The sequence below is a fragment of the Amblyraja radiata genome, chromosome 5 (genome assembly GCF_010909765.2).
Source record: "Amblyraja radiata isolate CabotCenter1 chromosome 5, sAmbRad1.1.pri, whole genome shotgun sequence".
Taxonomy (NCBI): Eukaryota; Metazoa; Chordata; class Chondrichthyes; order Rajiformes; family Rajidae; genus Amblyraja; species Amblyraja radiata.
The window spans coordinates 85,423,162-85,443,946 of NC_045960.1; the positions used below are offsets into that span (position 1 = coordinate 85,423,162).

General features: G+C 42.2%; 1 protein-coding gene across 2 annotated transcripts in view; it reads right to left on the reverse strand.

The window, feature by feature from the left end:
- The window catches only part of dcdc2c (doublecortin domain containing 2C), a 114,338-nt gene extending 108,440 nt beyond the window's left edge, over window positions 1-5,898 (reverse strand). For both annotated transcript variants that reach the window (XM_033021655.1, XM_033021654.1), the window contains exon 1: window positions 5,764-5,898. The gene's annotated coding sequence lies outside the window, so the exon portion shown is untranslated. The remainder of the gene's footprint in view (window positions 1-5,763) is intronic.
- Between the last annotated feature and the right edge of the window lie 14,887 nt (window positions 5,899-20,785).

Here is a 20,785-nt window from a genome sequence, read left to right on the forward strand (position 1 = left end):
AGATTTGACTGAAATATATAAACTAAAGAAATATTTATGTCGGGTTTTTTTTTTAGGAAAGATTGATTTCTCTTTGAAAGATGTCAAGTGGAAGGCATGTAGATTTAAGGTAATAAGGGGAGAAATACAGGAGTTAAAAAAATGATGGCAGAATTATGGAATTCGTTGCCTAAAGTGTGGTGGAGATAGAAACACTCGTCACTTGTAAACAGAATTGAGATATCTAAACATTTATAAACTTGCTGGGTCAGAAACTGGAAGGCTATGAACAGCAAGCTGCTTATGGGACTGGTCTGAGTAGCTTTTTTTGACTGACCAAATGTTTCCTTCTGCGACATACATTTCTGTCATTCTATGATTAAATCAAAACTATCTCCTGCTAAAAAAATTAAACTTGTCATAAATCATCATCATAAAAGAAATGCTAAACATGATTCCTTTCTCACTGAAAATACATAATGAAGACTCGTCATGCTACATGTTGTCATTCCCAGCTAGTTTAGTCTCTGTTAAATTATTTGCTCAATCTTGCATATCCTGATATTTATTGTTTAAGAAGGAACTGCAGATGCTGGAAAATTGAAAGTAAACAAAAATGCTGGAGAAACTCAGCGGGTGAGGCAGCAACTATGGAGCGAAGGAAATAGGCAACGTTTCGGGCCAAAACCCTTCTTCTGTTCGGAGGGAGGAGGAGGAGAACTTCTTCAAAGTAGGCATACCTTGAGATTTCGCAGTGTAGACAAAATATTTAAGAAGGAACTGCAGATGCTGGAAAATCGAGGGTAGACAAAAATTCTGGAGAAACTCAGCAGGTGAGGCTGCAGGCAAAGGAAACAGCAGGAAACAGGCAACGTTTCATGGCTGAAACTTTGCCGATTTCCTTCGCTCCGTAGATGCTGCCTCACCCGCTGAGTTTCTCCAGCATTTTTGTCTATCCTGATATTTAGTTTGGTTTAGTTTAGTTTATATCTCGTGTATTATGTGGCCCTTGTGGCTAAGGGGATCAGAGGGTATGGAGAGAAGGCAGGTACGGGATACTGAGTTGGATGATCAGCCATGATCATATTGAATGGCGGTGCAGGCTCGAAGGGCCGAATGGCCTACTCCTGCACCTAATTTATATGTTTCTATGTTTCTATGTATGGGGGAGATATTGAACAATTTATTTTCTTCGGTATTCACAAAGGAGAAGGATATTGAATTATGAGAGGTAAGGGAAACTAGTAGAGTAGCTATGGATACTATGAGTTTCAAAGTAAAAGAAGTACTGACACTTTTGAAAAATATAAAAGTGGATAAGTCTCCAAGTCCTGACAGGATATTCCCTAGGACATTGAGGGAAGTTAGTGTAGAAATAGCCGGGGCTATGACAGAAATATTTCAAATGTCATTAGAAACGGGAATAGTCCCCGAGGATTGGCGTACTGCGCATGTTGTTCCATTGTTTAAAAAGGGTTCTAAGAGTAAACCTAGCAATTATAGGCCTGTTAGTTTGACTTCAGTGGTGGGCAAATTAATGGAAAAGATACTTAAAGATAATATATATAAGCATCTGGATAAACAGGGTCTGATTAGGAACAGTCAGCATGGATTTGTGCCTGGAAGGTTATGTTTGACTAATCTTCTTGAATTCTTTGAAGAGGTTACTAGGGAAATTGACGAGGGTAAAGCAGTGGATGTTGTCTATATGGACTTTAGTAAGGCCTTTGACAAGGTTCCTCATGGAAGGTTGGTTAAGAAGGTTCAACTGTTGGGTGTAAATGCAGGAGTAGCAAGATGGATTCAACGGTGGCTGAATGGGAGAAGCCAGAGGGTAATGGTGGATGGTTGTTTGTCGGGTTGGAGGCAGGTGACTAGTGGGGTGCCTCAGGGATCGGTGTTGGGTCCTTTGTTGTTTGTCATGTACATCAATGATCTGGATGAAGGTGTGGTAAATTGGATTAGTAAGTATGCAGATGATACCAAGATAGGGGGTGTTGTGGATAATGAAGAGGATTTCCAAAGTCTACAGAGTGATTTAGGCCATTTGGAAGAATGGGCTGAAAGATGGCAGATGGAGTTTAATGCTGATAAATGTGAGGTGCTACACCTTGGCAGGACAAATCAAAATAGGACGTACATGGTCAATGGTAGGGAATTGAAGAATACAGTTGAACAGAGGGATCTGGGAATAACCGTGCATAGTTCCTTGAAGGTGGAATCTCATATAGATGGGTGGTAAAGAAAGCTTTTGGTATGCTAGCCTTTATAAATCAGAGCATTGAGTATAGAAGCTGGGGTGTAATGTTAAAATTGTACAAGGCATTCGTGAGCAAATCTGGAGTATGGTGTACAATTTTGGTCACCCAATTATAGGAAGGATGTCAACAAAATAGAGAGAGTACAGAGCAGATTTACTAGAATGTTGCCTGGGTTTCAACAACTAAGTTACAGAGAAAGGTTGAATAAGTTAGGTCTTTATTCTCTGGAGTGCAGAAGGTTAAGGGGGGACTTGATAGAGGTCTTTAAAATGATGAGAGGGATAGACAGAGTTGATGTGGATCAGCTTTTCCCTTTGAAAATATGGAAGATTCAAACAAGAGGACATGACTTCAGAATTAAGGGACAGAAGTTTAGGGGTAACATGAGGGGGAACTTCTTTACTCAGAGAGTGGTAGCGGTGTGGAATGAGCTTACAGTGGAAGTGGTGGAGGCAAGTTCGTTGGTATCATTTAAAAATAAATTGGATAGGCATATGGATGAGAAGGGAATGGAGGGTTATGGTATGAGTGCAGGCAGGTGGGACTAAGGGAAAAAAGTTGTTCGGCACGGACTTGTAGGGCCGAGATGGCCTGTTTCCGTAATTGTTATATGGTTATATGGTTACCAAGGTACAGCGAAAAACTTTTTTTTGCATGCTAACCAGTCAGCGGAAAGACAATACATGATTACAATTGAGCCATCCACATATTTACTCTAATGGCCATGATTTTTATGTTCATAAAATTTCATATCTGGGATCTCATTATTGCATTCATCCAGTTTGAAGATTCTAACTGTTGGAATATATCAGCATAAATAAAAATGATAGTCTGTGGCATACAGCAAACTTAGTAACATTTGTAAATGATTTTGGCCTGGAGGCCTGTATTTCCTATGCATTGTTTGCATTCCATTGTCTGCACAATTTTAACACACCTCTGAATGCAATTGACCAGTGAACGACGGACTTAAGAAAGCACCAACAACATAGAAACATAGAAAATAGGTGCAGGAGTAGGCCATTCGGCCCTTCGAGCCTGCACCGCCATTCAATATGATTATGGCTGATCATCCAACTCAGTATCCTGTACCTGCCTTCTCTCCAAACCCCCTGTTCCCTTTAGCCACAAGGACCACATCTCTAACTCCCTCTTAAATATAGCCAATGAACTGGCCTCAACTACATTCTGTGGCAGAGATTTCCAGAGATTCACCACTCTCCGTGTAAAAAATGTTTTTCTCATCTCAGTCCTAAAATATTTCCCCTTTATCCTTAAACTGTGACCCCTTGTTCTGGACTTCCCCAACATCGGGAACAATCTTCCTGCATCTAGCCTGTCCAACCCCTTAAGAATTTTGTAAGTTTCTATAAGATCCCCCCTCAATCTTCTAAATTCTAGCGAGTACAAGCCGAGTCTATCCAGTCTTTCTTCATATGAAAGTCCTGCCATCCCAGGAATCAGTCTGGTGAACCTTCTCTGTACTCCCTCTATGGCAAGAATGTCTTTCCTCAGATTAGGAGACCAAAACTGTATGCAATACTCCAGGTGTGGTCTCACCAAGACCCTGTACAACTGCAGTAGAACCTCCCTGCTCCTATACTCAAATCCTTTTGCTATGAATGCTAACATACCATTCGCTTTCTTCACTGCCTGCTGCACCTGCATGCCTACTTTCAATGACTGGTGTACCATGACACCCAGGTCTCGTTGCATCTCCCCTTTTCCTAATCGGCCACCATTCAGGTAATAGTCTACTTTCCTGTTTTTGCCACCAAAGTGGATAACCTCACATTTATCTACATTATACTACACCAAGACCCTGTACAACTGCAGTAGAATCTCCCTGTACTCATGGTACACCAGTCATGCATTTGCCCACTCACCCAGTCTATCCAAGTCATTTTGCAGCCTCCTAGCATCCTCCTCACAGCTAACACTGCCCCCCAGCTTCGTGTCATCCGCAAACTTGGGCGAAGCTGGGGGGCAGTGTTAGCTGTGAGGAAGATGCTAGGAGAATGCTAGGAGGCTGCAAGATGACTTGGATAGGCTGGGTGAGTGGGCAAATGCATGGCAGATGCAGTATAATGTAGATAAATGTGAGGTTATCCACTTTGGTGGCAAAAACAGGAAAGCTAAACGTGTCACTGGGAAATACTACCTTTGTCTGCATCCTGAGAGCTCTCAAAGATGTTACACAGATCGAAACATCAGTGGATCTGAGGGACCATCAGCTTTAGATATGACCAGAAATGTTTTATTTCAGAATGTGTCTAGGTTTTATGCTGGAAACACTCAGCTGGTCAGGCTGACCACCACGGGTATTTCCTGAACGGAGTCATTGACTCCCAGAAACAGGCAGCACGGACAGAGCCCTTGTAACAGCCCTTCAGTCCAGCTATCAAGTACCCATTTACACCACTTATCAGCACTTGGTCTGTAGCCTTCTTTACCTCAACGATTTAAATGCTGATCCAGACGCTTCGGAAATGTAATGAAACTGCCTGCCTAGGCAGTACCACTCAGTGTCTTCCCAGCACCGTCTGCTTTTATTTTAGCCTTTCAGCATCTGCAGTGCTTTATTTTTGCACATTGGATTTAAGACTTTTGGCTAATCTTAGAAAAATTAGGCTTTGTTTGCAAATGTTTTAATAGTTGGCGATATGTAGAGTACTGCCCTGCCGACTACAAATTCAGAAGATTCAGAAGATATAATTGCAAACTCCACCACCTGAATAGAATTACCGCTGTCAAACTGCTGGAAAACATGTAATGCAACGCAAGAAGTCTTTCTTTAAAAAAAAACCCTACACAATTACTCCCACATCCCTTGCAAAAGTCACGCAAATGTGTCCTTATCAATGCAGTTCCTCATTAAACAGCCAGTTGCACAAAACACCACTCCTTGCGTTTTACCCTTAACTTTTTAACTTGAAAAAAAACTTGAACTGTCCAAGCTAATGAAATTATGTAACGAGGGTGAGAATTTAAAACTGTAAACCGGAGATATGTGAGATTAATATAGAGCATTGGTTGATACGCAGAGACTAGTGTCCAATTTATTCACCTGCAGGTTGACTGTTAGATAACAAGTCATAAGATCTACTTCTTGGTGAAATTTAAAATATGCTCAGATTCACTTCTAACAACGAAGGATGCAAAAATAACAAACGCAGTGTGATAGTTGCTGCAATTTGGACTTCCTTGTACTTAGCCAAACTATTGTAGAAATCAGGGAGTGCGGTGCAATCCGGTGTGCCTTGCACATTCTGAATCGTTAGATCCCAGCATTAAATATACACTCCTGTGTCCCGAGAATAGCTGTTAATTGTCGCTAGGTATGAAGGATTTATTACCAACATATGCGAACATGAAAAGCAACCTGTCTGCAGTTGGGCGGATGGGACAGCGGGAAGAGTGTGAAATCCAGGTGCGTGGACATCCCTTCCAACAACAGATGGGGAGAGAGATGGGGAGAGAGGTGCAGAAGAGGTTGGGGGAAAACAGCGACGGCAACACTTACTGTATCCTGTGGCTGTAAAGGCGGTGGATGCCCCGTGGTGTCTGTCCGTGCGTGGCTGCTCTCGCTCTCCTTGATGCCCACTCCCAGCTCCCAGCCAGCGCTCAATGCTAGCAGTCAGCTGCTGTCACCGGCTCCCTCTCCCTCTCCCCTCCCACACGAGGCACTGGCCCAGGGCGAACCACGCCAAGGTGCCGACTTTCCTTCCTCCAGTCCATTGGCTGCTTTAAAACGTCGCCCGCAGACAGGGCGAAAGTTTTAACCACGGTCGCCCCTTCTACTTTAAACCTTTGTTTTTTTCTCTCTCTCTCTCTTGCCTTCATTCTTCACACCTCCAATTCCCGTGCCTCTCCACCTGTCCTTTTACCCTCTTCTCACTCCCGTCCTGGTTTCACCTTCCTTTTCTCTTATTTACACTTACTCAGACGCAAAGTTTGCCTGTTATTATTTCTGTGTCACTTGTCCAAATTCTCATTGCCAACATAATTTGAGGCTTTGCAGGATTTAACTTGAGAGACTGTTTATGGCTCTTGAAAGACATCAGTGTTGGAATCCTCCAAGCATGCCTTTCCAAATCTGTCACCTCCTCCATTCAAAGCAGGTGGATGTGCCACCATCGCTTCTGGTTCAAGCCATTCTGATCTGGAAATGTTCTGTCAACTTTCTTGCTGTCTCTGGATCAGACTCCCAGTACTCCTTAACTAAGTATACTGAAGATAGACATAAAATGCTGGAGTAACTCAGCAGGACAGGCAGCTTCTCTAGAAAGAAGGAATGGGTGACGTTTCGGGATCGAGACCCTTCTTCAGACTTCTTCAGTATTCCTAAGAATACTGTGTTAACACCTTCACATAAAAAAGAATAATAGACGGCCACCACTTTTTCAGAAGCAGAGATGCCTAGGATGCTCATGTTGCAAGGGGTTAATAAAGAAAATATCACTGCCTCTGCAATAATTCTTTCCATCATTGAGAAAGGTTTTCAAACTGGTCACCAATTGTAGGAAATCTTAGCTTCATTACACTGCCTGCACAAGCTTCTGCCTCTGGTTAACATGAACAAATCAAAGGCCAAGAACATCACCAAACTGTGCACTGTTGGAATTATATCTCCAGTGGAATAATTATGCTCCATTCTCTGGAGGAGAAATAACAGTGCAAGGTTGAATCCTCAGCTTTCAGTTTTTGAAGGAAAAAAATATTTCCATGAAAATTGCAACTTTCACACGATTTAACAATGTGTAAGCTGCTTTATACATAACTCGATTCTGGGAGCTATCTGGCTATTCTTAGCAGCCCCTTATACCTGCAAACATGGTACAAAGTCGACACCATGCCTAATATGGGCATAATGAGAAAACCATTAATCTTGCTAGTTTAACCTGATTTTGTGACAACATTTTGAAAATGAGACCGGGTTAAAAAAAGAACGCTCCTCAATCAGATAATAATGATAAATAATGAACTGCTTGGTTGACGTCTGTACAGTTCAAGACCAGGCCAGCTTCTCCTCACTCAAAAGCTGTCTGTGAATCATACCTGGTTTACATAATCAGGTCTGCTCCTCTTGTTGTTAATCTTGCAAACAGTCCTCAATTGTTAAGACAAGCCCAGCATACTAACATATCGATTCACTCAGAACAGCAACTCAAAAATGGCTGGGAAAGCTTCTGGAGTGACACTGTCAAAGAAAAATAATGCAGCATGTATATCTCCAGTATATCATTGCCCCCTGTTGCTTAGAAACAGATAAACAGTGTCAAGTTTTATCACTGAACCTATATTTGGTATGATGTAAGTGATTTGCACCAGGTTTTAAACATAAAGACTCCTCACACCCTTGCAATAGTCTGTTCGAACGTCTACCATCCGGCAGACGTTACAAGGCCTTCCACGCCCGCACCTCCAGACTTAGGAACAGCTTCATCCCCAGAGTTATAGCTGCTCTGAACCAGCCCTGCAGAGTGCCCCCCCCTCCCCCCCCCCCATGAGCGGTCTCTCTCGGATGGTCACGTCTCACATCGACCCGGCACAGACCTATTTGCTCTTTATACTGCTATAACTGGGTTTTTTTAATCTTGTTTCTCTGGGTGTCTAAATGTTTAGCTAATTAAGTTATTACATCAGATGGAAGCTGCATACCAAATCTCATTGTGCCTCTGTGCAATGACAATAAAATATATTATTATTACATATAAAAACATCAAATTGTAAATATTATGCTCCTTTAGCATCTCACAGCTGTTGGATATTGAGAGGGAGAGTAGGTACCTTTTAGTTTCACTCAGTTGCATTAAGGATTCATAGGGTAATAGAGATATACAGTGCAGATACAAACCCTTTAACCCATCTAATCCATTAAGACAAGGATGTCTATCATAGATAGTCCCACTTGCCTGCATTTGGCACATATCCCGCTAAATCTTTCTTAAACATGTACTAATCTGAACATCTTCTCAACATGGTAAATGCACTTGCCTCTACAGCTTCCACTGGCAGCTTGTTTCAAATACCCTCCACCTTTGTGTGAGAAAGTTGTCCCTCAGGTTCCTTTTAAATCTTTCATCTTAAATCTGTGCTCCATGAAAAGGAGCCCCTCTTTCTTACAACATATCCTCAGCCATACATGGATTCTCCTTAAATGTCTCCATGTAAACTTGAAAATGGCTCAACCAATAATACAGATATTATAACAGACATATTCCTGCTAATTCCTAGTCTTTTACGAGAACTGCATCCTTATTCCCATTAGAATTGCAAATAGACTTAGACAACACACAGAAACATAAATTATACACAAATTACATACAAATTCTTCAAGATAGTGAAAAGAAAAAAACTGTAAATCAACAAGACATTTGTACACAAATACACAATTAGAAAACAGTCCAGGGTGTGTGAGAGCTGGCGCGTAGTAATCTGTTGCTGAGATAGCATTAGGGTATATCAACCATCAAATGATTGATGTAACATGTTTAAGAATGTGAGCAAGATGTTAGTAAAGTCTTCATCTCACAATGAAGGTTTCAAAGGCCATCTGAAGATAGATTTGAATAGTGTGGAAAGGCAGAAAACCTAGGACAGAAATCCCTTGACAAATTAGGATTTTGATGTACATAGACAGTGGTGTTTAATTTGTGTTTAGAAAGGCACAGGAACAGGTCCTTCAGCCAACTATGCTGAACATAATGCCAAGTTAAATAATCTTCTCTGACTGCACATGATCCATATCCCTCTATTGTCTGCATAACCACCTTTTAACATATGAAACATATGTATAAAATAACTTTGGGATTTTCTTCAATCCAACCTGCCAGTGATATTTCATACATCCTTTGGTCTTTCTAATTGCCCGTTTGATTTCTTTCCTGCTTGTTTAATATTGCACAAAACCCATGTCTGGTATAATTTTCCTAAACATTAAACATTTTCCTAAACATGTTTCCTTTTGGAGAAACAAGGAACTGCAGATGATGGTTTACAAAAAAAGACACAAAGCGCTATAGTAACTGCGGGTCATGGAGCATCTCTGGAGAAAATGGATAGGTGATATTTCAGGTCAGGACCCTTCTTCAGACTGATTCTAATTTGAGGGCAGAAAGGTGGAAGAAAAGTGGGGGCAAGGCAAAGCTTGGCAAATAATAGGTGAATACTGGAAAAGCATGCAAACTGGAGGAACAGCACGTCATATTCTGCTTGGGTAGTTTACAACCCAATGGTATAAACATAGAACATTGAATTCTCCCATGTCAAGTGACTAACCTCAACCCCCACCCCGCCTCTGCCGACATCTCTTCCCTGTGCCCCATTTTGATGTGCACTCATTTCCCTCCCCCCTCCCACCTCCCATACTACCCTTCCACCCATATTCTTTCTTCTGGCATCTCTCCTTATCTCTGTAAAATCACACTTTTTGTCTTTCCATCTCTGGCCTTTGTCCAACTACCTGCCAATCCAGAATAACCCTCACCTGTATCCACCTATCACCTGGCCGGCTTTGATTCACACTCACCTCTCTTCCAGCTTTCTCTCCCCTTCCCGCCCCCTTCTCTCTTCAAGCAGTATGAAGAAGGGTCCCAACCCAAAACATTGCCTATTCATGTTCTTCAGAAATGCTGCCTGACCCATTTAGTTACTCCATCACATTGTTTCTATTTTATATGCTTCCTTTTAATTCTTTCAGAAAGAAAAGGCAAGCATATAATGTTTAGGAAGATGTTGCAATGGGGAAAAGTGTCATAAAGTTCGCTGAACACCTATGCTCAGTTCGCCTGAACCTACCTGATCCCCCAGTTGCTAAACACTATAATTCTCCTTCCCATTCCCACACAAACTTTTCTGTACTAGGTCTCCTCCATTGTCAGAGTGAGGCTAAATGCAAATTGGAGGAACAGCATCTCATATTTCGCTTGGACAGCTTACAGCCCAGTGATATTAATTTTGATTACTCTCACTTTAAGTAACCCTGGCATTCCCTTTCTCTCTATCCCTCCCCTACCCAAGTCGCACCAGCTTCTCACTTTCACCCAACAAACAGCTAACAATGGCCTTTTTATTCTTTTCAAGTCAATACCTTACCACTTTTATTAGTTAAAATGCACAATTCCTCTTTAAATCGTTGATGTTTACCACTACTCTTTATCCATTGGGTTGTGTTACCGAAGCATAATTTGATGTTCCTCCAGTTTGCATGCATTTCCAGTATCCACCTATCACTTGCCAAGCTTTGCCCAGCCTCTTTATTCATTTTCTGTCATGTCTCTGCTCAGGAAATTCAGATATATTAAAACATTTCCAATAAGAACTCAATAGTTATTAACTCATCCTGTCCAACTGGTTGTCGCTAGCACCAACAGGTAACCACAACCACTAGGGACAAAGATATAATTGATCTGTCCTTGAACAAGTGGAATAGTCACCTCAGGGGAAAGTTTTTTTTAGAAAGTGTTTAAAAATAATCATTAACATCGGAGAAATCCTACCCATTCAATCACGAAACGGGACGGGAAAAAATTACAATTCTTCCATTACAAAGATAATAAGTAGCTTATCTTGCACAATATGTAATTCTGTCATAGAAAAAGATACCCATACAAGCTATTTTCAGAAGTCTCATAAAAGAGTTCATGACACCTGCACTGAACATGATGCTTCATTTCACACCTAGGGACCCTGATTGAAAGGATTTAATTATACAGACATATTGTTTACGCTGACAGGCAATATGTTGGAATTGATGTCAGCAAAGATTATGAGGCACTTTGTTACATGAGTCCTCTGCCGTCGCAAACACACTTACTTCTTTCCTTTGGAGCAAATTCTTATCTTGTCATTTTCCAGTTCATTGGAATCTTCTGAATATTTTTGCTGCCTGATTAGTTGGCTAATTGAACACCATGGCTCTTTTTTTGTAATTTGTATAAATAAGTGTAATATTCATTAAGTGCAGTCTGTCCCAAGAAAGCATTATCTTAACATTAGACACATGTTCCATAATCTCTTCCTCATTGAAGACTCTCAGACTATCTTTAATCGGACTTTAATGGACTTTATCTTGCACTGAACATTATTCCCTTTATCATGTACCTGTACACTGAGGACGGCTTGATTGTAATCATGTATTGTTTTTTTCGCTGACTGGTTAGCGCACAACAAAGCACACTAGGCTATTCACTGTACTTGAAGATACATGATAATAAATGAAACGAACCAGACACAGGAGGTGTATTACAACAGGGACACAAGGAACTGCAAATGCTTGAATTTTGAGCCAAGCAGCATCCGTGGAGGGAATGGATACGCAACCGTTCAGTTTGGGACACTTCTTCTCTGGAATGGCTCAATCAATGATCTGAGAGGAAACATTTATATCCTGATTTGTTCTTCCTTCTAAAAAATTAGCCAAAATCAAAAATCTCAGAGTTTAAATTACCATACACACAGCTTTGGCTCATTGAGGTCAAGTTAAAATTTAAAAGAACCAATGATGTCACAAAATTGTTTGTCTTCCGTGTACTTTTCTGTGGCTTTGGTTTTGTTAAAGTCTTGCACATGGGAATTTGATTTAAAAAATGAATTCATTAACTAAAAACAATTCATTAACTAAAAATAAAATATTGGAAATTAACCATTAATGGGAAATTAATGACATGTGACTGTCATTAGTTTTGCTCAAAATTCAAATTTGTAACAATTGTGTATTAATGAGCTTGATAATTATAATTAGCAGGAGACATCTGCAAACAAGGGTAGATTGATCAGCATATTATAGGAAATTAATAACAGACTTGGGAGAATTTGCACTGGGCTATCAGTTGAAAATAAATTCTTATTGACTTAATAATATTAATTATACAACCTTGCCAAGCCAGACGTTGTACAAAGCTACGTGCTCTTCTCTCAGAACATACACAAATATTTTTTTGGCAAGTATACTCTGTCTCAGAATTTGATTTATCTTTATTCTTACAAATATCCAAGTATATTGACCATAAAATTATGATGGCATATTTTGGAACAGGAAATTGCAAAGATATGTACATAGTTTAGCTGCAAGAGGAAGTAGTTATGGCAGGTAATTTGTCTGCATTTAGCCTAGATCCCTTTAAACCTTTCATATCTATGTACGTATCCAAATGTTTTAAAACATAGATATGAAAGACTTAAAGGGATCTAGGCTAAATGCAGACAAACGAGCTCTAGCTTAGATGGGACATCTTGGTTGGCATGGACGAGTTAGGCCGGATGGCCTGTTTCTATGACTATATAATTTCATGTCTGTACGGAGTTTGTACTGTACATTCTCCCCGTGACCTGCGTGGGTTTTCTCTGACACCTTCGGTTTCCTCCCACATTCCAAAGGTTTGTAGGTAAATTGTAAATTGTACTAGTGTGTGCGGGGATCTTTGGTCGGCGCAGACTCGGTGGGCCAAAGGACCGGTTTCCATGCTGTATCTCTAAACTAAACAAAAAAAAACTAAACCTGTAAACTTGTTCAGTTATCCCATCTTCGAATCCTACACACTAGGTGAAATTTACAGGAGCCAATTAACGGACAAACCTGCACGTCTCCGGGATGTGGGAGAAAACCAGAGCACCAGGAGAAAACCCAAGCGGTCACAGGGAGAACTTGCAAACTTCATACAGACAGTACCCATAATCAGGATCGAACCCAGATTTCTGGCGCTGCGGCACTGTGCGCCCCGGTGAGGAGGAACTACATGTAAATACGTATAAAGGTGATTAGGTTCATTAATAGTTGTGAAATAAGGAATGATCCAGCTAGAATCTACGGTATATGAATGCTTTAAATGTAATTTATGTAAATACAAGTATATTCTAGATAAGGATATCTGACTGCAATAATGCAAAACTCTTCCTCACATTTAGAGGCATAGAGTCATACAGCACGGAAACAGCCCCATTGGCCCAACTCATCCATGCCCACCACCATCCCCATCTAACCTAGTCCCATTTGGCCCAAATCCCTCTAAACAGTTCATATCCATGTACCTGTGCAAGTGCCTTTTAAACACTGTTTTAGTATCTGTCTCAACTACCTCCTCTGGCAGCTCCTTTCATACGCCTACCACCCTCTGAATGAAAAAGTTAGGTTTGTATTAAATCTTGGACCTCTCACTTTAACGTCCTCTGGTATTTGATTCCCCTATTCTGGGTAAAAGATTGTGCATTCACACTAACACCGCATGATCCTATTCACCTCTATAAGATCACTCCTCAGTTTCCTGCACTCCAAGCAATAAACTCCAAGCTTGCCAAAACCTCTCCCTATAGCTCAGTCCCCCAAGCCCATGAAACAGCCTTTTAAATCTTCTCTGCACTCTTTCCAGCTTAATGACAACAAATTCTCTCGCTGTGTTCCAGTTCCCATGTCTGGGCCTGTTGCGTAATTGTCTGTCATTTGATTCACAGTGCTAATGCATTAAGGAGTTGTAAGATATATTTTGCATTGTGTAAATTATTAAGGCATGGTAAACACTAGCAAATTTCTCTCAGAACAAAGATCAAAGCTATCAAGTTGTTATGTGATCATTTCCACATGGCTTTCTTGCATAATTCATAATTTATTGACCTACAATGTAAATTTGTCTGAAAATATCACTCGCATTATATCCTATCTTCCCAGATGTTTGTATGTTCCAAGGTATTAGAAGTGTTGTCTATCCAGGTAGATATCTATCCAGGTAGTACCAGGACCACTCTATTCTTCATCTCCTCATTACTGTATCCACTGTTCCAGGTGTGGACTCCTGTATATCGGCGAGATCCAGCAAAGGTTCGGCAATCGTTTCACTGAACACCTCCGTTCAGTCCGCCTAAACCTAGCTGATCTCCTGGTTGCTCAACACTTTAACTCCCCCTCCCACTCCTACACTGACCTTTCTGTCCTGGGCCTCCTCCATTGTCAGAGTGAGGTCCAGTGCAAATTGGAGGAACATCACCTCATATTTCACTTGAGCAGCTTACACCCCAGCGGTATGAACATTGACTTCTCTAATTTCAAGCAGCCCTTGCTTTCCCTCTCTCTCCATCCCTCCCCATTACCAGTTCTCCTACCAGTCTCACTGTCTCGGACTACATTCTATCTCTGCCCTGCCCACTCCCCTGACATCAGTCTGAAGAAAGGTCTCGACCCGAAACGTCACCCATTCCTCCTCTCCAGAGATGCTGCCTGTCCCGCTGTTACTCCAGCATTTTAATTTATCCTCTATTCTTCAAACTTGTGTCCTCTTATGCAGATCTGCAATGGCACACAAACCCTGAATCTAATGTAATCGGATAAACCATCTCCAACCACTCACATCACTAATCTAGACCCACATCTGTAGTTCAGATGTTCATAAGGTCATAAGTTCATAAGGATCAGAATTAGACCATTCGGGCCAACAAAGCTACTCTGCCATTCAATCATGGCTGATCGATCTCTCCCTCCTAAACCCATTATCCTGCCTTCTCCCCATAACCCCTGACTCCCGTACTAATCATTAAAAGGTTGACAAATGACCATGAATTCCAGAGCGATACACAATGTGCATGGAGTAACTCAATGGGTTAGGCAGCACCTATAGAAGGAATGGAATTAATCTACCAAAACTGTGTGCTCAAAATTCCAGCATCTTCAGTTTCTTCTGTCCCCATCCCAGATACTTAGTTTTTTCCTTTTAACTTTGAACCACCATAATCTGTGGGAGGAAACCGGAGCACCCGGACAAAATCCACGTGGTCACAGGGAGGACGTACAAACTCCATACAGACAGCACCCATAGTCAGGATCAAACCTGGGTCTTTGGCATTGTAAGATAGCAATTCTGCCGCTGCACCACTGTACTACCCTAAACCTTACACAGGTGGTAGCCAGAGCACTAAATATGCTTGATGACCTGGGGACCCATACCATGTGCATGCTGTAGTTAACAGACAATGGTTCCTTGAATGCCAGGTATGCACCAATTAGGTGCAAGATATTGTACAGTATATCAAAATTGACTATTTTTTCCTGTCGTCCACCTTGAATCTAGGAAGAAGAACTGCACTAGGCACATTTGCAGCATTTAAAATAATTCTGGACTGGTACATGGATTGGAATAGTTTAGGAGAATATGGGTCAAACGCAGGCTAATAAAACTATGGTCATCTTGGTTGGCATGGAATAGTTGGGCCAAAGGACCAGTTTCCATGCTGTATCTCACTATAACCATTACATGATCAAAACAAGGGACAATTATCAACATGCATATTTGTCCTTGGAACAGAAGTACTGTGGTGATGCTGTGGGTTTTTACATTTTAAACTCTCAAGAGCAACATGTAATTTTAATTTCCTTTAATATTCAACCAGCAACAACATGGCTGCAGGCTATGCTCAGCCTCTGCAGGCTGTGGTCAGGTGAGCATATTAGTTGTGAATAGTTCCTTCTCCAATAGCTTGTGAAAGATGTAACATCTATGCATATCACTTTCTCAGAACTATATATTCAATGCTATTCATTTTTAGAGAATTAGCCATCTGAGGAATGAGTCGAGGAGACTGGTCATTTATATTTCTGGGACAAAGGAGGGATGGGTTAGTACTCAGCAACAGTGAAAAAGATTTTAATCCCCCATTCTGCAACTTCTGTACAATCCCACAGCATGGAAACAAGCCCTGTGACCCAACTCATCCATGCCAATCAACTTGTCAACAAAGCTAGTGTTACTTGCTTGTGCATGGCCCATATCCCTCCAAACATTTCTATCTCTGCACCATGTTAGTATTCATGTTCTTGGGGGGAATTTTTTTTTTGCCTAAGTGTCTGTATCTGAATTAGTGAAAGTTAACATGCAGGTTCAAGAAGCATTTGTAAAATATATTTTATATTTGTGTATAAGAGATATAAGGGCGGTACGGTGGCGCAGCGGTAAAGTTGCTGCCTTACAGCGCTTGCAGCGCCGGAGACCCGGGTTTGATCCCGACTACGGGTGTGTACTGTAATGGAGTTGGTATATTCTCCCCGTAACCGTGTGGGTTTTCTTGGAGATCTTCAGTTTCTTCCCACACTCCAAAGATGTACACGTTTGTAGGTTAATTAGCTGGGGTTTGTACACTTGGTATAAGTGTAAATTGTCCCTATTGTGTGTAGGCTTGTGTTAATGTGTGGGGATTGCTGGCCGGTGCAGACTTGGTGGGCCGAAGGGCCTGTTTCCACGCTGTATTTCTAAAAAAAACAACCTGTCCGAGTGCCTTTAAATGTCATAGTGTACTCACCTATGCCACTTTCTTTAGCAGCTCGTTCCATATACGTGCCACCCTTTGTGTGAATGTCCGACTCATGGCACGGCCTTCCGTTTCCTTGTTCTTAATTTTCCCTTCATGTTTAGGCCATTTCCATTTAATTAACGCAACAAAGTAATGCCGCTGGGGCAATATGACTTGCAAGTGCTACATTCCTGGGCAGAATTACAGAATGATTCCAGTGGGTGGGAGTACAATCCAGTGAGGGACTCATATCCTCTGGGTATCCAGTCTCTAAATGTATCTCTTAATTAGGGGCAATACATTGACGCAACTAGTAGAGCAACTGCCTCAAAGCTCCAACGATCCAGGTTCAATCATAACAAGTGCTGGCTATGTGGAGAATCAAAATCAGAATCAGAATCCCACTTTATTCGCCAAGTATGTTTTGCAACATACAAGGAATTTCACTGGCCAGCTCATACAATTAAAAGCAACAGATCACTCAAAAACACATTTTAACATGAACATCCACCACAATGACTCCTACACATTCCTCACTGTGATGGAAGGCGAAATAAAGTTCAAGTCCCTTCCCTTTGTTCTCCCGCGGTCGTGGGTCTCGAGCCCCCGTTGACGGGAGGATCTTGACTCCCCTAGCCAGTGGCGTTTTGGCCCTCCGCATCGAGGCGATCAGCTCCCGCATCAGGGGGATGTCAGCTCCCCCGCGCCGGGCGATCGAACCTCGCGTCGGGGCTGGTCGAACCTTCTGCGACATTGGAGCTCCCAACTCAGCCTCTCCTGACTGCAAGCTTGATGGTAAGTCCGCAGGCCGTGGTGGGCGCGATCCCAGGCAAGGGATCAGCTCCGATGTTAAGTCCGTGCCCCGCAGTGAGGCTCCCAATACCCTATCCCTCCCCCCCACATAAGACAAACCTAAGAACATTAAAACAAACTTTTAACACACTAAAAAATAACAAAAAGAACGGAAAAACAAACAGACTGCCGGCAGGGCAGCCATCACCCCGGCGCCCCAGGAGTTTGCATGTTCTTCCTATGACCACATGAGTTTCCTCAGGTGATCTGGTTCCCTCCCATACCCTAAAGCCTGTGCATTAATTAGCTACTGTAAATTGCCTCTAGTGCAGGTGGATGGTACAATTGAGGAGGGATTGATGAGAATGGAGGGAAATGTAAAATATGCGATTAGTGTAGGATTTGTACAAATGGGTGCATGGTGGTTGGTGCAGACCCATTGGACTAAAGGGCTGTTTCTGTGCTCCATTATGTAGAACCCTTTAGACCTGATGGTCCTCTTTGATACACTTCTGCCACTTTAAGGATTAACTCTTTTGAGCAATTGGAAGTCCAGTCCACCCAATACAATTCAACTGAAAATGACTGGTAATTCCAATTGGATTTTCACCTCCCGAAAGAAGATGTATCATCTGTTCATGACAAATAAATGATCACATAATAAATTGGAGAGCGGAGCAAGCGATTACTTACTTTTAATTGCCCTTCCATCTTTTTAGCCCAACGCAGGGGTCAGTATTCAGAGGAGTAGGCTAGAATTCTGACCGTCCCACCCAGAGTTTTGTCCCTTTGGCGTTGCGCCCAAGTGTTCTATCACTAGAGTGAACAAAAGATTCTGCACAAAGTTTAACCTCAATGCAAAGCAGTGGACAAAAATCTCATTATGCCACACCTCAAAGTAGACTTCAGAATTTCTGCCCTTGAGTTTTACAACTGAAACCCCCTTCCCTGGCTCCTCTGAAGACTTTACTTAAACTAAATGGTCACCTTCCACAAGTATTGAACGCGTTTTCACTTTAATTCAGAAATTGTATAATGATTAACAGCTGAAGTCAGAATCAACACCACCACACGATCAAGTCCACAGTTAATAAAGACCAAAACACTGCAGTCATTAGAAGTCCTGCATATCAAGAGAAAGTGGTGGAGGTGGGCAGCAGATCAGGCAGTGTCTGAGGGGAGAGAACCAGAGATAAAGTTTCAGGTCAAACACTTTTCACCAGAACCTGAAACAGTGCAGCTAACCTGTTCTAACAGCTTAAAGCATCCCAGCACAATATCAATATCCTGCACACACTGGGGACAATTTACATTTATACCAAGCCAAATAACCTGCAGACCTGTACATCCTTGGAGTGTGAGAGAAAATTGAAGATCTTGGAGAAAAACCACACAGTCACGGGGAGAACATACAAACTCCGTACAGACAGCACCTGTAGTCGGAATCGAAGCCGGATCTCTGACACTGTAAGTGCTGTAAGACATAGGGTTGCCAACTGTCCCGTATTATCTGGGACATCCCGTATATTGGGCTAAATTGGTTTGTCCCTTACGGGACCGCCCTTGTCCCGTATTTGACTGTTACTACTCGGGTCGAGGGGACTGTCGGGTTGGAGCGCCGTGTCCGGCCCTGCCTCACCCGTCCCGACGTAGTGCAGCCCATGGAGTGCAGTAGCAGCGACTCGCCCGTGGCCCTGTCGGTTGGCAGCCCGACCAACTGCCCGACCTTCGGACCTTCGCTGACCGTCGACACCACCACCCCTCCATCTCATGGCCGATCATCGGTTCATGAGTTGGGTGGGGTGTCGGACTTTGCGAGCAACGTCGCACGGGCCAAAAGGTAGCTGGCCCACCAGCTGGGCTTTGTGTGCAGTCCAGCACCCGGGCCAACACATCATTCACCCAGCCATGGCCAAGTCGGTCAAGGAATTTCCGTCATGAATTTGTCCCGTATTTTGACCTTTTCTCCCTTATTTGGGAATGAGAAAGTTGTCAACCCTAGTAAAGCAGCAACTTATCTGCACCACTACCTTGGTGGGTCTTACATGAAGGGGATCAAACCAAATCCCACAGCTGCTGAACCAGCAGATCGGGAGACTGACTCAAATTTATTGCCGCTATCTTTGACTGAAAATTTATAGATAACGACAAATTTGAAATTTGATTTTGTCATGGCATGGCAGCCATGTTGCATTAAAATTCATGGAAAGGGATGCTTCATGGCAGACAGAAAGAACACAAGCAGCTTGCAAAGTCCTTTGTGATCTGGTGTTGTGTCAGTCCAAATTTCACAGCAGACCCACCAAACGGTGGTTCATCTATAGATTCCTCTGTTCAGTCATCTGTATCCAAAATATAACAATGGTTTCCAGCTAATCTAGACAACATGCACAGACCTCCAGTGCAGTTTTTAGATTTATACCAAATGTCACTGTCACGAGCTCAGTAGTGATAATAAAATTAGACTTCTAACCGTCTGGGAATTTACTGCACTCACATTTCAACTTAAAGTTTGTCAGTCCCCACCATTCGTCACTGAGTTTATAATGGAGATTGAATTGAATCTGCCAGTGTCATTGTATCCTTGTGCAAAGAGATTAATATTTCATATATGTTTCCATTATTCATACCACGTCCAATCATGCATTTACCCCCATTAAGGATCTCCACTTCTGTGATTAATTACTTTTTTGTCCCAGTTGTCTCTTTATGTTACTTTGTTTAATGTGTCATCATTTTACACAGCATTTGTCAGAGTGAATATTTCATTCTGCTGTCTGAGAGCAAGCTACTGGGTTACTGAGTACAGGTGCTGTTCCTACCCCTCACGTATCCCAGTGAGGAGAGCAATGAGCTAACGTGCCTTTCAGGCCTCGCTGAATTCAGCTGGGCTGAAGTTCACTATCAAGTGATGACACCAAGAATCAATGACAACATGATCAATGTTCTTGACTTAGCTCTGAACTAAATGGGCAAGGGTTTAAATCACATTGACGTGTGTTGGATTATTCTAGGTGAGAAATAATATTGATTAATGATTAAATAATAAAGTAGCCTAAAGTGAAAATGTAGAACATCTATGTGAAATTCGACAAAGACCAAAGTCGCATCCTGGAAGCAAAATGATCTCAGTTGCAGGAAACACCCTGATCATTGGGTGAGAGGGTGGAAGATTACAGCTTTGACCCAAAGTCAAAGAGCTAATGGATTGCACAGAATAATCTCAAGGTGCTACAGAAAAGCAGATGGGAAAATCCATCCGATGGCCCTCTCTGCAGGCCATGAAGTCAATAGGCGAATGCCTTATCACCAGATGTTTTTAACCAAACACCTACAGCTTACTCTGCTTTTGGTGGGAAAGGTCTTCCTATGGAGTCATAGAGTGTTACAGCAAGGACCAGACCCTTCGGTTCAACTTGCCCAAACCAGCCAACACTATCTGCACTACACTAGCCCCATCTGCCTGCATTTGGCCCATA